We start from the raw sequence: 15,486 nt of genomic DNA on the forward strand, positions 1-15,486 counted from the left end.
TGGGAGTCAGAGGTCATGGGTTCTAATCCCTGCTCTGCCACTTGTCAGGTATGTGACTTTGGGCAAGTCTCTTAACTTCTCTGTGGCTCAGTTGCCTCATCTGTAAAATGGGGATTAAGACTGTTAGCCCCTCATGGGACAATCTGATTAATTTATATTTACCCCAGCGATTAGAACAGTGCTTGGCACATAGTAAGTGCTTAACAAATATCATCATCATCATCATCACACTCCTCTTCCCAGCCCCGGCCTCCACCTCCTTCCCCTGACCTCCTCATCAGGGCTTTTGGCTTGCTCATGCTACATTAAGGGAGTGTAGACAAGAGGACTCAACTAAATACAGAGAGGGAGTCGGGGGGAGCAGGGAAAGGAATGGGGGAACCACCTCACAGGTGGATATGGCATATCCAAGGGTAAACTCACTATGGGCAGAAAATGTGTTTGTTTATTATTGTACTTTCTCAAGTGTTTAGTGCAGTGCTCTTGCACACAGTAAGCTCTCAATAAATACAATAGAATGAATGAATGAATGAATGAATGAATGAATGAATGAATGAATGAATGAATGAATGAATATCAGGGGAGGATGCAACAGTGAGTCTCACTGAGGTAAAAGACACTGCTCACCTACTCCACCAGGAGGAAGCAACAGCAGTGGCAGGAGGGAAGGATGAAAGGCAGCCATCAGGGCTTGTGAAGGGAAGCAAAATAAAGAAGAATCCAAGTTGAGTGGCCCTAATTAATCATGTAGTCTTCATTCACTTTTTGACCCAGTCCAGGTTTTAGGACCAATATCTGATTCAAGCTGGGGGAGTCAACAGACCAAGGAAGACAGGATCCCATTTCCCACGTGGACAGGCTAAGTGAGACTGCAATGGCTGCTTTTCCACTCCCTCCAGTGAAAGAGAGAGAAAGAGAGATTGAGCGCATGTGTTTGTGTGAAGTTACAGGGAGCAAAGGGGGTGTGTGTGGTGTGTGTTTGTGCATAAAAATTACAGGGAGAGAGGAGAACGTTGAAGAGACTTCAGTCCTGTATTGGGGAATATGAAGTGGCATATATGGTGGCAAACTAAAGAATATTTTGCTCCAAAATCTGCAGTGCTATGGAAATAGTAGAATTTCACATTTCTCAAGTATTTGGTAGGTTAATAACCTGGCCAGGGTCTTACTGATTTAAGGTAGCAGAAGCTTGTGTAGGTGAATTTCTCTGTACCAATAACAATCATCTGTAAAAAGGAATTATTTTTTCCTCAAACTAAATAATTATTTTCAAAGTCCTAAACATTCAGGGTGTGAAATGCAAGATTCTAGACTATGGGACTTTCTTCTGCATCCCATGGAATAATGCAGCAATTTAAATCCAGAACCTCTTTTATATTTAGCATACATTTCTACATGAAGGCTTTAAAATTATCATTCAATCATGGCATTTATAGGCAATCCCTGTGTACTTTGGAGAAATGGCCTCCTGCTTAGGCCCGTTATCATGTTTAGAAGTTTATAAATTTCACCTGGAAAAATGCCTGGGATTTTTAAAAAATTTAACAAATAATATATTTAATCAGACCTATTGAAACAGGCCTATATAATATTTATTTTGTTTTCTTAGGTAGCTCAAAAAAGGCTCATTTAAGTAATACAATAGAACAGGTCCAGTGAATAATGATTTTCATAAAAAAGAGCTTCTCCTCAGCCATGACAATCTACTGGAGTTGAGAATTCCTGTTTAATCCCTGTCTCATTCCTATAATTTTCTCAGAGATCTGTATTCCTTGTACAATTGGATTCTTTTGGAAGCTTCCACATAGCACTGTACTCTGCAACAAATTGATTACAGGATTTCCAAATACGTGAGATGCCTGAATGCCAAACACCCACGCCATTCACTCCACTGACATATCCTGGGCTTTCCCTTTGTGGGCTAAGGAACAAAAGGCTGGCACACCTATTGCTATGTGCAGGACACATATGAACATGCTTATAAAAGAATAAATCAGCATTCTCACTTCTCTTGTTCCAAATGAAGAAAAAGGACATTATAGAAATTGACTTTAATTGAACATCTACAGCAGCCCAAGAAAGTGCAATTGATAAAGCAATGAGACTTTTTGAACATTCTTCCTCTGGAATTAGGGCCTTTTTTCAGTGTAAGAAAGAACATATTTGATTTTGATCAAGTGGACTGGGGGGGAATGGGGAATAATAATAATAATAACTACTACTTCACATGGTCCCCAAATCCTTCATTAACTTTAAAATAAATGCAGATAAACCCATTGGCTTTATTCACAATGTTGGTAGTAACTTACTGCAATGGACTAAAAAGAAAAAAATAATAAAAATTAAAGTAACAATAATAATGATTAACTGCAGTATTTCTTAAGTACTTACCACATGCCAAGCACTTTATTAATCGTGTAGTAGATACAAGTTATTCACATCAACACAGTTCCTGTCCCAGACAGGGCTCAGTGCCTTAGGGGGAGGGAGAGTAGATACTTTAATCCCCATTTTACAGATGAGGGAACTGAGAAATAGAAAGGCTAAAGCTACTTGCCCAAGTTCACACTAAATATAAGAGGCAGAGCTGGGGCTTAACTTTTCTGTGTTTCAGCTGTCCCAGCTTCAAAATACAGATCAAATACATGTTCTCCCTTCCCCTTAGTCTATGAGCATCATGTGGTACAGGGACTGTCTTTGATTGCAATACCCCAGCAGTTACATATTAAGCTCTTAACACATATTATTGCTATTAATAGTGCCTATTTTGTGGAGGGAGCTGTGTGTGGTTTGGCCCTCACTAGAGAAGATGATGGTAGGAAGACAACCAATTCCCACAGAGCTATCTAATTGAACCACATTGACCACACAAACTACCCCTTGAACTGCTGCAGTGGAACAGTTTCTTCTGTGGAACTGGTGCTTCATTATTCTCCACCAGCAAGCTATCAAGACGCATGGTGCTTAAACATCCCCAAACGACAGCTTAACAGCAAAACACTAGGTGAACATTTAGCCATTCCTGCTATACTGATTCAAATGACCTTGAGCTTTAATGTGACATATTTATACTGTTATTACGGTAATAACTACTAGTGCTGTTGCAGTTCAAAGTTCGGCATTGCCTTTCTACTGTCAACTCTATTCTTGGTCGGCACAGGGCTCAGCCAGAACAATCCCCTCTAAAATGGAATTTGTCATAGACATGCTCTCTCCCAGCAGCCTTGCTTTATTGCAGAACTGACTTCAAGCAGGCCTGTTCTCTTTCATTTTTCAAGCTCCATTCCAACTACGTCAGCTTAAAGCCCTTAACCTAGATAGAACAGAAAAGCTTCGGATCCAACCCTCTCCAGGCTGCAATTGAAAGAGGAGTCAATCACTATTTCTGGGACGCCTGGGTTCCCCCCACACACACCACAACCACTACTCAGAAGAATTGTAGCTGGCTTTTAAGTACCTGGGACCAACTGAAGAAGGTCTATGTGGTTGACTGACATTTGGAAGAACAATGGTCTGCTTGTACATTGACTTCTTCTCTAACCTCCCTGCTTCCAGCCTCTCCCCTCTCCAGTCCTTACTTCACTCTGCTGCATGTACTGTTTTTCTTAAAAATCATGTCTCCTGACTCTTCCAAAACCGCCACTGGCTACTCATTTATCTCCACATCAAAGAGACACCCTTCACCATCAGTTTTAAGGCACTCAATCAGCTCTCTCCCCCACCTTTTCTCACTCCACTCACACTACAGCCCAGATTGCTCATGTTGTTCCTCAAATACCAACCTACTCACTGTGCCTTGATCTCATTTTGCTCACCATAGACCTCTTACAATCTCCCTCCTGTCTGAGCCTCCCTATCCCTTCATATCCAATAGACTATGTCTCTACCCACCTTCATAGCTGCATTAAAATCACATCTCCTCTAAGAAGTCTTCTCTGCCTGATCACTGGCCCACATATCTAGGAGAGTTAGCATGAAGTCATAAGAGTCACTTCATGGTGTCCCTACCTGAGTGAAGTCTAAATAATTAGCTGAACCATTATAGAGAAGGATTAGGGAGGAAGAAGGGGTGCCAGGCAGTTGGAGGGGGAGACCCTTGGCCACCTGGGAAGTGAGTAGCATTGCAAACTGTGACCCTGGGAGAGCAGGACACAGGAAAGCCTTGGGCCTGTGACTCTGGATGGACACAGGGCACAAGGAGGGATCAGAGAGAAACCCAGGTGAGGTATAGGAGTACTTGGAGGTTCGGGGTTCAGCTTCAGGGCTCCAGAGGAATGAGGTTCTTGACCCCAAGGGAGACCCTGCTTCTCAAGGACTTGGAGAGATTGAGACTGGAATCTGGGATTCCCCAAGAGAAGATGGGAAATAACCAGAGGGACATGAGCTCGAGGGCACCTAAAGGGAAATACTGAGGGTCCTAGGAGGAAAGATATTTTATCTGAGGAAAGGTGGGATGAACCAGAACTATTTTTGCTGTTTCTTCCTTCACCTCCAGCTAAGTGAAATATTTGCTAATTGTAGCCTTACCTCCCTCTGAGCCCTCAACTCTCCTCTCCAGACCACAGCTGAGGAACTTTCTGCCTTCCCTTGCTGTGCTCTTAGCATAAGACATGTGGCTTCTCCAGGAAATGAGACCAACTCCCCTCAGCACCATAGAGGACATTACAGCCAATCCTGCTTTCCACCACCCTGACAGAAAAGAGAACTGCACCTGCAAACTGAGACCTCCTTAAAACATTGGGAAGGCTAGTAGTTGCGGTACCCATTGCTACAGTAACTGGTATGCCGTGGATTCCGAATAGCAACCAGCCTGAAATTCTCTCCTCCAGCTACAGCTCCCTACTTTTTCTTTAAATTTGTGTATTGTATCTGACCCCGTCTTCTATGTTGTTTCAAAGATTCATTGTTTAATTGTTCCCCATGTTTCTTTCTCATAGTCTCTCCCCCTCTTTTATAGACTGTGAGGTCCCCAAGGAGCAGGGTTCAAATTTAATTCCCACTCATCTACTCTTTCTAAGTCTTTAGTACAGTGCTCTACATACAGAAAGTGCCTCGTAAGTACTATGACCTCTAGTCCTACTCCTACTATTCTGTTAAGAAATTATTAAACATTATTGAGATCTCAGATCTTGGTGTCTGCCTGTGGTAGGGCTGGGGAAGAAGCTTTTGGTGCTAGGGAGACATGTGGACCTTTGGAGCCATATGTGGGAGAAGGAGGGAGAACTTTCTCCCTGAGTTTCCTGCATCCAGCCCTGAGGTCTAGATGGTAGGTTAGTTCTCAGTGACCCCTTCTCATTCAGGGAGATGTCTTAACTTCTGTACAGGGGTAGTGGCAGTAACTGGGGTGCAGGGATTTGGGGAGAACTGAGCAAATGTCCCCAAACCTGTGTTAGAAGACCTGGAGGGCTTTGGGATGCAGTGGAGGTTGTCCAGATTCCAAGAGATCCAACAGTGACTCAGGAATCTTGTTGACCAGGATTAGAGCTGAGAGCCCCAGAAATGTCAATGTCATCTATGCATTCAAGCCCACATTCTCTAAAAACTTAGTCACCTCACCCCCAGGTTCTTATGTACATATCCTAGTACTCCATTGCTTCCCCCTCTACTTGTAATTTATTTTAATATCTGTCTCCTTCCTAGACTGCAAACACCTTGGGGCAAGGACTGTGTTGACTCACGCTAGTGTACTCTCTCAAATACTTAGTACAGTCCTCGGCTCGATCCAGTGCTCAATAAAGTACTCAGATACCACTGATAACTGACTAACTGCATAGCTTCTTCCTCACTGTTAGATATGGACCATCCTACACCCTTAACACTTCCCTCTTTAGCATTAAATTTACCTAAAAGTTTGAGCCCACTGATATTTCCAGCCTGTAAACTTTTTTTGTTATTGTTTTAAAGGTATTTTTAAGCTCTGCATGCCATGCCCTTGTCACCCGTCGCTGGGGACAGGTTCTTTCGGAATTGGTGCAGCAAGTGAGAGAGGCCGCAGTGGAAAACCTGAGTTTTGTATAGAATTTATTCCGCGGGGCGAACTGAATTAATTAATTTTTTAGACGTGACAATCGGCCTTCCCTTTTGGGAGAAATATGGTGTTAAAGCTTCCCCTTTGGGAGGAATATGGTGTTAGAGCTTCCCTAACGTGAGGAATACACTGATATGTTACTCGTGTGTGGGCAGACACCCAAGCCCACCTATGATTTACTCACAGCGTGGTGAGGCGGTTGGCTCCCACCATGTGCTCGCCCCACCCAGGAGGAATCCACCTTTGCGTTACATATACTTATGCAGTAAACACTGAGTTACATACACTTATGTGTTAAACCCAGTTATGCATTACCCACTTATGGTTACTCCCACCATATTCACGTCCCACTGGGGAGGCACCCACTTAGACATCAAATCCACTTACGTGCTACTCGCACTTGGTGAGACGGCTAGCTCCCACCCTGTTCACGTCCCCCTGGGGAGGCACCCAGTTATACATCAAATCCATTTGAATGTTACATACCCATGATGAAGCATCTGGCTTCCAACCCCTTGAGCGCTCAGCAGGGCGGGACACTCACCCATCCCACGGCTCCTCACTTGGTGCAGGCAGAGCAGCCTTCTCACGCTCTGGACAGAGGCAACCTGCAGCCGGCTGCTGCACGTCCCATTCCTCTGCACAGAAGTTAGAGGTGGCAGGTATTTATCACCTGTGCCCTTAGCCCATTCCAGCTTCCGGGCTCAGTTTATCCAATCTCTGACCTCCCCTCTCCTCCATTTCTAATTTGATTGGCAAGGAGTCGAGGGGCACCTTCTGTATTCCCAGCTTGGCCTGTCAATCTGGCAGTTTCAGTTGTGGGGGTGGTATCCCACCCTCACTTCCGAGTTCCACCTGCTGACTCACGAGATAGCATTTGACCTTGAGATGGTCGGTACCCCAGGGTCACCTTGGGCCAGCCCTGCACTAAGTGTTGGGGTAATAATAATAATGATGGCATTTGTTAAGCGCTTATTATGTGTGAAGCACTGTTCTAAGCATTGGTAGGGGGATAAAAGGTGAGCAGGTTGTCCCACGTAGTGTCCCACAGATGAGGTAACTGAGGCCCAGAGAAATGAAGTGACTTGCCAAAAGTCACACAGCTGACAAGTGGCAGAGCGGCAATTAGAACTCATGATCTCTGACCTCCCAAGCCTGGGCTCTTTCTATTGAGCCATGCTGCTTCTCGTACAAGCTAATCAGCTTGGATACGGTCCTTGTCCTATATGTTTCTCACGGGTAAAATCCCCGTTTTAAAGGGTATTAGGCCTCTAGGCCATGCTGATTCTTGATGATTTCCCATGGGAAGGTATCCAAATGCTTAAATTACTTTATGAAACGTGTTCCTAGTTGTTTATAAGAATAAAATCTTTTTTCTGAGTCAAGATATAGGAAAACTTTATTTGAGGGGTGAGCAAGGAGGGTAAAAGAAGGCATGGAAGAGGCAAAGTAGATTAGGGAAACAATGTTGCCCAGTGGAAAGAGCATAGGTCCAAGAGTCAGAGGACCTGGATTTTAATCCCGGTTCTGCCACTTGCTTGCTGTGTGACTTTAGGCATGTCACTAAACTTCTCTGTGCCTTATTTCCTCATCTTTAAAAGTGGGGCTAGATTATGAGTCCCATGTGGGAAAGGGACTGAGTCCAATTTGATTATCTTGTATCTATCCCAGCTGTAAGTACAGTATGTACGGTACATAGTAAGTGCCTGATGAGTACAGCAAAAAAAGCTCATTAATGTTGCTCCTGGATATTGGTTTCCATCACAGTTTCTGCCTACCTTAATTGTAGGGAACTATTTTGATTTAATACTGATAGGGTTCTCCCTCTCCTGTCCTTATACTTTCTGTCTGTGGATTCTTTCTGATTTCCCGTCTCTTTTAGTGTATCTCTGGAAATCAGAATTGGGATACCCTAGACAGTTGTTTGTTGGTGGCCGAGGCAGAATGACTCTTTAGAACCCTCCTCTTCCACTTAGCTTTACCTGTTTGAATTCAGAAATAATGTGTGACCCCTTAGAGAAAATTTGGTGTCAAGTTTCATATTAGAGGGAATTGTTCCAGCTGGAATTGTTCTGTAGGGCTCTAAACCGGTGAAAAATGGCATTGACAATGGAAGCACAGGCTGAACTGAAGTGTCACTATTACTACCCTTCCTCTTATTAATAATTCTTTGTTGAACACTTCTGGGTGTTCTTGACCTATCCTATTCAAAGTAGCTGAGTGGCCAGCTACTGTGCAGCCAACAGGAAAAGGAACAAGTCTGATAATATACAGAACTTCAGGGTCTAAAAAGAAAATCTATGAACAATAATTAATGTTAATATGGTAAAATCTGGGTGTGAAACTTGATAGCTATTATTTGGCCAAATAAACTCAATTTTAATGTCCCATAAAAATATAAGACAAGAAACTATTAAGAACCTTTACACCCAAAATAATAATAATAATAATGATAATGGTATTTGTTAAGTGTTTACTATGTGTCAAGCACTGTTCTAAGGGCTGGGGTAGATACAAGGTATCTGGTTGTCCCATGTGGGGCTCAGAGTCTTAATCCCCATTTTACAGGTGAGGTAACTGAGGCACAGAGAAGTGAAGTGACTTGCCCAAGGTCACACATCTGACAAGTGGCAGATCAGGGAATAGAACCCATGACCTCTGACTGCCAAACCTATGCTCTTGACACTAAGCCATATTGCTTCTCTAAGCAATATGATGTGTGTGTGTGTGTGTGTGTGTGTGTGTGTGTGTGTGTGTTGAGAGAGAGAGAGAGAGAGAGAGAGAGAGAATGAATCAAGGAACAAAGGAGGATATTTTCACACTTCCAAATTAACTATTTTGCTTTGGTTATTAGTCTTTTTTTTTCCAAATTCCTTTCAAATTCTTCTCTTTCCTCAGACCCTTTTCAATGGCCCTTTTTCAGTCTCCACTACCTGCTGTATCCAAAAACATGAAACAGTGAATCCCCCGGGGTAAGCCCCTTGTGCGCACAGACTGTGTCTACCAAACCTGTCATATTGTACTTTCCCAAGCACTTAGTACAGTATTCTGTACAGAGTAAGCATTCTCATCTGTAAAATGGGGATTAAGACTGTAAATCCCATGTGGGACAACCTGATTACCTTGTATCTACCTCAGCACTTAGAACAGTGCTTGGCACATAGTAAGCACTTAACAAATAACATAATCATTATAATTATTATAAATATGATTGATTGATTGATTGATTGACTGACCTTTATAGGATAAGAAGGAGATTCAGGGTGAAGACTCTGCTCTGTGCTTTGTCTCAGAATGAGTTGTTTCCCCTTGAGCCCTAGTCAATGCTTCCAATCCACTCAGTCAATTCAAAACAATGCTACTAGCCATAGATTTGTATCTTTCACAATAGGCGTTCTGGATGATGTCTTTGGAAAACATTCCCCTCTTCTCTTCAGAAAGATAAAAGTAAATCAGTAGTTATAGCATAGACTCATAAGGTGAGATTTACAAAAATAATCTGCAATAAGTAAATCTGGACATAAAAGTTAGCACTGTAAGAAGGCTCACTATAGTGAACTAGTGCCTTTACCATGATTTTCAAAATCCCTCACTCTTATTAATTCAGCTATTTGTGGACAGGCATCGCGACTACCAATTTTATTGAATTATACTTTCCAAAGTGCTTAGTACAGCGCTCTATGCACAGTAAGTGCCCAATAAATACCACTGATTAACTGATTGCAACAATATGTTCAGCATTCAGCAGAGCACAAATTAGGTACTGCTCTTCCCATTTTAACAAATACAGAACTGAGTTCAAGATGGCCACAAGATTGTCAATGACAGAAAAAGGAAGAGAATGAACATTTCTGGTTCCCCATTCCCTTAATAACCATGGAATCCACCACCTTCCTTCCCAACATTGAGGGTCTCTGCTCCCAGGATGCCCTTCTCCTCCCAGGATTTGATAAAAGCGGCTCCTAAGTGTCCCTTCTTCATAAGGTCTCCACAAAATCCTGGGAAGACTCCTGGCTGTGTATGCGCCCCAAACTCTGAGCCCCAAGGAGCCTGAAGTTTTCATCCTTTAGCCTCAGCTCCCTACTGTCTAAGTTTTTATTTTCTGAATTTGTCTATGTTGTGTTTTACTGTTGCATTATACCTAATGTGTACACCACCATTCCCTTTTCCTGACACACTCCTGGACTGTGAGCTTCCTGTGGGATAGGATCCATATCTAATTCCCTCTTCTCCTAACACTCAGTACAGTGCTCTGCATATAGTAAACACTTAATAAATTCTCTGCCTACCGCTACTACCCCACAGATTCCCTAAATAGCAGCCCAGTTCTCTAGTGACTTATTCTTGTGATAAAAGGATTGTGCAAAGCTATTTAATGTGCTAGTCATTTTGACTTTCTTGTATAATTGTCCATGTTTCAAATTTAAAAGAACCCTTAAAGCTAATAAGGAGCCTTCAGAATACAGGTCAGAATTTCCACTCCTGCCTTAGGAGAAAACCACATTCCCTAGAGATTCTAGCATGGCTAAGAGTTTTTGGTTTTTCACAATTATAAGGCATTAGCAGAAAAAGAACAGGTGAGAAAACTGCATTTCCCTACCTTGGTCACATTATGGACATTGTAGATCAGGGTCCTTTTTTTACATTTTATTTTTAAGAAGAACAAAGTGTCTTCTTCTAGGAGAAAAATGATATTAAAATAATCTAATAAACCTCCTCAAGCATAAGTTATAGAGGGGCTGTAAAATGTGTATGATGGTTCATAATCTTCATGGTTATTATTAGCAATTTCAATCTTCCCAACATAACTGCACCTAGTCAACTTCTTTTACATCTATCACTGGTGAAAATTGCTACAATGCACAACTAAATACATATGTACTCTATTGCAATCTTGATGTCTTTGGGGCCATCATTTTTGATAATAACTGTTTTCTTGTTTTCTACCTAAAGTAATACCCTTCATTAAGTTCTTTGTTAGGGGTTTTCAACTTAAAAAGTGATTGATCTATACAAAAATTGATCAGTTATTTTTCTCAACTTTCTCCACTTTAATCATAATGATGATTTCTGTGGCTCAGTGGAAAGATCCCGGGCTTGGGAATCAAGAATCATGGATTCTAATCCCAGCTCCCCTACTTGTCAGCTGTGTGATTTTGGACAAGTCACTTCACTTCTCTGTGCCTCAGTTACCTCATCTGTAAAATGGGGATGACAACTGTGAGCCCCACGTGCAAAAACCTGATGACCTTGTATCCCCCCTGTGCTTAGAAAAGTGCTGGGCACAGAGTAAGCACTTAACAAATACCAACATTATGCAGAAAAGCAGCGTGGCTCAGTGGAAAGAGCCCAGGCTTGGGAGTCAGAGGTCATGGGTTCTAATCCTGGCTCTACTGCTTGCCAGCTTTGTGACTTTAGGCAAGTCATTTAACTTCTCTGTGCCTCACTTACCTCATCTGTAAAATGGGAATTAAAACTGTGAGCCCCACGTGGGACAACCTGATGACCTTGAATCCCCCCAGCACTTAGAACAGTGCTGTGCACATAGTAAGCGCTTAACAAATGCCACCATTATTATTATTATATACAAAAAAAGCACTTATCTTTCTCAATGCACCTCCTCTAGTATACATGCCTTCAAATCTCTGGTGACTGCTCTGATATATTCCTATCATGAGGAATCTTACCAAATATTCTCTTCCCAAAATAGCACACAAAAAGGTTTCCATTTCAAACTGACTCAGGTCAGTAGGACTCTACTAGATTGTGCAATACTTGAGTGCAGTAATCATGTCTACCAACTCTAATGCTCAGAACAGAGTTCCTCACATAGTAAGTGCTCAGTAAGGTCAAAATCAACAAGTTAGCCAACAGACATGTCACTGGTGATAGCCTGATAGTATGATAGTCTCCTTACCATTTGGGTTTGCCTAGAGAAGAATATAATAAATGCTTCTCAGGAGCAAAAATACAAACTAAAATGACCAGATGGAAAAGTGTCCTCTGAGCAGCATCTCTATAACACCTCCACTTATCAAACAGCTAATTGCTCTACCCCATTTCAAAGCCTTATTGAAGGCACATCTCTTCTAAGAGGCCTTCCCAGATTAAGCCCTCCTCTCCTCTCCCACTTCCTTCTGCACTGTTCTTACTTGCTCCTTCATTCATCCTCCCTCCCATCTCCACAGCACATATGTATATATCTGTATATATTTGTAATTTAATTCTCTATGTATTTATATTAATGTCTGTCTCCTCCTCTAGACTGTGAGATCATTGTTGGCAGGGAATATGTCAGTTTGTTGTTATATTGTACTCTCCCAAGAAATTAGTACAGTGTTCTACATACAGTAAGCTCTCAATAAATACGACTGAATGAATATAACACATCAGGTTTGACTGTTTTATTCCTTGCATTTAAATTTTATTTCAGATGTCTATTTGTCAATGTCCTTATGCTGTCTTAGTGTTTGTTTCATCTTTCCTGTCGGTCACCAGTCTCCTCTGGACTTTTCTGTTTTTATATTGTGAGCCCTATGAGAGCCAAAGACTTTGTCTCATTCTCATGTATGTAGTCTTTCCTAGAATTTAATACACACAGTATTCTGTGTGTACAGAATACACATACTCTAGTCACAGCAAGCACTTCATACCTACAACGGCTACTACTATTGCTATTACTACTACTATTACTACTGTTTTACTATGAATTGTCTTAAATTGATGAATGGTAAATCCTTGAGCAATTGACAGGGAAATCAAAGGACAAAAATTTCGAGAAGAGAGAGATCTTACCTGGGTGGGTGTTCTGCCATATTTATTGATATGCCTAAGGCTGAAAATAGAAATGTTCCCCACCTCACAAAGTTCATGGTGTTTGTTAGCTAGAGTGAAGTATTTGTAAGACCAAATATACATTTATTAAGATGAAACTCTCATTTGTATCATTAAATCTGCTCTCACATTCTTTTGATTATTGTGTATCTCATCTTATAATAATAATGATGGTATTTGTTAAGTGCTTACTATGTGTGAAGCACTGTTCTAAGCACTGGGGGAATACAAGGTGATCAGCTTGTCTCATGTGGGGCTCACAGACTTAATCCCCATTTTACAGATGAGGGAACTGAGGCACAGAGAAGTTAAGTGATTTGCCCAAAGTCACACACCTGACAAGTGGCGGTGCCGGGATTAGAACCCAAGACCTCTGACTCCAAATTTCATGCTTTTTCCACTAAGCCACGCTGTTGACTTGCCTACACATTCAGTTGAAAATTCACCAGGAGATGAATTTCACATGATATTTCCTCTGCTATTCCCAAGTGCTCAATCCAGTTCTTTGCAACCAGTGAGAAGCAATGCAGCCAAGGAGGAGACATGTTAACCCAGTGGATATAGCATGGGCCTGGGAGTCAGAGGACCTGTGTTCTAATATCAGCTCTGCCATTTGTCTTCAATCTGACCTTGGGCAAGTCACTTAACTTGTCTGGGCCTCAGGTGCCTCATCAGTGTACTAAGCACTGGGTTAGATATGAGCTAATCAGGTTGGATATAAAGTTTAGTACAGTGTTCTGCATCCAGTAAGTGCTCAGTAGATGTCACTGACTGATTGATTGATTGTTGACCTATGACCCACAAGAAACAAACTTACATCAAGGCAAAGCTTTGGAAATCAGAAAAAAATGAAACAATTGAAGTCAGTCATGGATAATCATTTAAAATCAATTTTCAAGAAAGAGAAGAAACATTCTAACTCATTAGAGACTCATTAAATGGACTGAGCAATAGCTACAACTAAGGGAAATCTTCAAACAGTTCTCACGAATTAAAAATATAAGATATTGCCAATCAGGTCTTAATTCTCATAATTATCCTTCTTGGTCTTACACTGGAATGAATGATGATAATACTAATAATTATGGTATTTACTAAATGCTTACTATGTGCCAGGCATTATACTTAGCACTGGGGTGGATACAAACTAAATGGGTTGGATACAGTCCCTGTCCCATGCAGGGCTCACAGTCTCAATCCCCATTTTACAGATGAGGTAACTGAATCCCAGAGAAGTGAAGTGACTTGCCCAGGGTCACACAGCAGACAAGTGGCAGAGCCAAGATTAGAACCCATGACCTTCTGAAACTTTTCTGTTGTGGATTTTCACCTGATTTACCTCATTATTAGTATTATTATTCTAATATAATAAGAATTGTGGTAGATAGAAATCAATCAGGTCAGATATTTTTCCCTCCTAAACAAGGGGCTCACATTCTAAGGGAGAGAGAGAATGAGTAGAAAATCCCCATTTTACAGATGAGGAAGTTTAGGCAGAAGTTAAGTGACTTGTCCAAGGCCTCACAACAGGCAAGTGGCAGAGTCAGGATTACACCCCAGGTCTCTTTATTTCTACACCTGTACTCTTCAACTAAGCCATGCTACATCTCACACTTTTTCTTTTATTCCTTATATCAAACACATTCAAATATATACCACATATGCTTTGAAAGGGACTGTTTTTGTTCAGTACTCTTTGGGCTGAAATTCCCTGCCTAGGCTTGAACAACATCTTTCTCTTACACTTGTAAATTAGGGACTTCTGTTCTTCTGAACTCTTCTGAATACTCATCTAAACATGTATCATCCCAAATTTGGGTTCATTTTTTTCCCCTATCATCTTTGAATAATGCAATTGTTGGAAATGTGAAATCATTTTCAATGCACTATTACTGATTTTGTGATATGAACACAACTTACAAGTGCCTGCTATGGCCTTGTGTTCTTTTCTACTGTCTTGTCTTGTTTTTTGCTGTCAGGTTGTTTCTGACCCATAGTGGCTCCATGGATCCATCTCTCCCAGAATGCTCTACTATCAATCTGCAATTGTTTTGGTAATGTTTTCTTGGTAAAAATGTAGAAGTGGTATACCACTGCTTTCTTCCATGCAGTAAACTTGAGTCTCACCTCAACTCTCTCCCATGCTGCTGCTGCCCAGCACAGGTGAGTTTTGACTTGTAGCAGATTGCCTTCTACTCGCTAACCACTGTCCAAGTTAGAAATGGAATGGTTATGCCTCTGCTTGACTCTTTCTCCTATAGCCAAGACTGATAGAGTACTATAAACTCTACAGGTGTGATCCTGAGAGGGGATTTCTACTGTATATGATTGTAAATCTCTCAGCCATAAACTTTGCGCAAGTAGAATTTTTCCCTTTAATGTTTTTTTCCAGTGGTATTACAACCACTTCTCTGTGCCCTGTACTGAAATAAGAGCCCCCGTGGAAATGATCATTGCTGTTCAAAGGGAATTCTATGTGTAGTTCTCCAAAATACAGAGAAAATATATATAAACATAGATTTGTAATAGGAAAAGGACTGTTTTGTGTTTCCATACATGTCTCATCAATCAAAGCAGGCAGTCCTGTTGAAGTTGAGTTTAATCCCAGACAGCTCTGAAATTGT

At 41.5% G+C, this 15,486-nt stretch overlaps 1 protein-coding gene and 1 non-coding gene across 6 annotated transcripts in view; both read right to left on the minus strand.

Annotated features, from left to right (window-relative positions):
• ERBB4 (erb-b2 receptor tyrosine kinase 4) overlaps nt 1-15,486 on the minus strand; it is a 1,160,668-nt gene that overhangs the window by 616,508 nt on the left and 528,674 nt on the right. The gene's annotated exons all lie outside the window — the stretch shown is intronic.
• On the minus strand, nt 15,036-15,173 carry LOC114813540. Its single transcript, XR_003761257.1, has one exon. It is a non-coding gene; the product is annotated as a small nucleolar RNA SNORA7 (small nucleolar RNA).

The sequence above is a fragment of the Ornithorhynchus anatinus genome, chromosome 7 (genome assembly GCF_004115215.2).
Source record: "Ornithorhynchus anatinus isolate Pmale09 chromosome 7, mOrnAna1.pri.v4, whole genome shotgun sequence".
Classification (NCBI taxonomy): Eukaryota; Metazoa; Chordata; class Mammalia; order Monotremata; family Ornithorhynchidae; genus Ornithorhynchus; species Ornithorhynchus anatinus.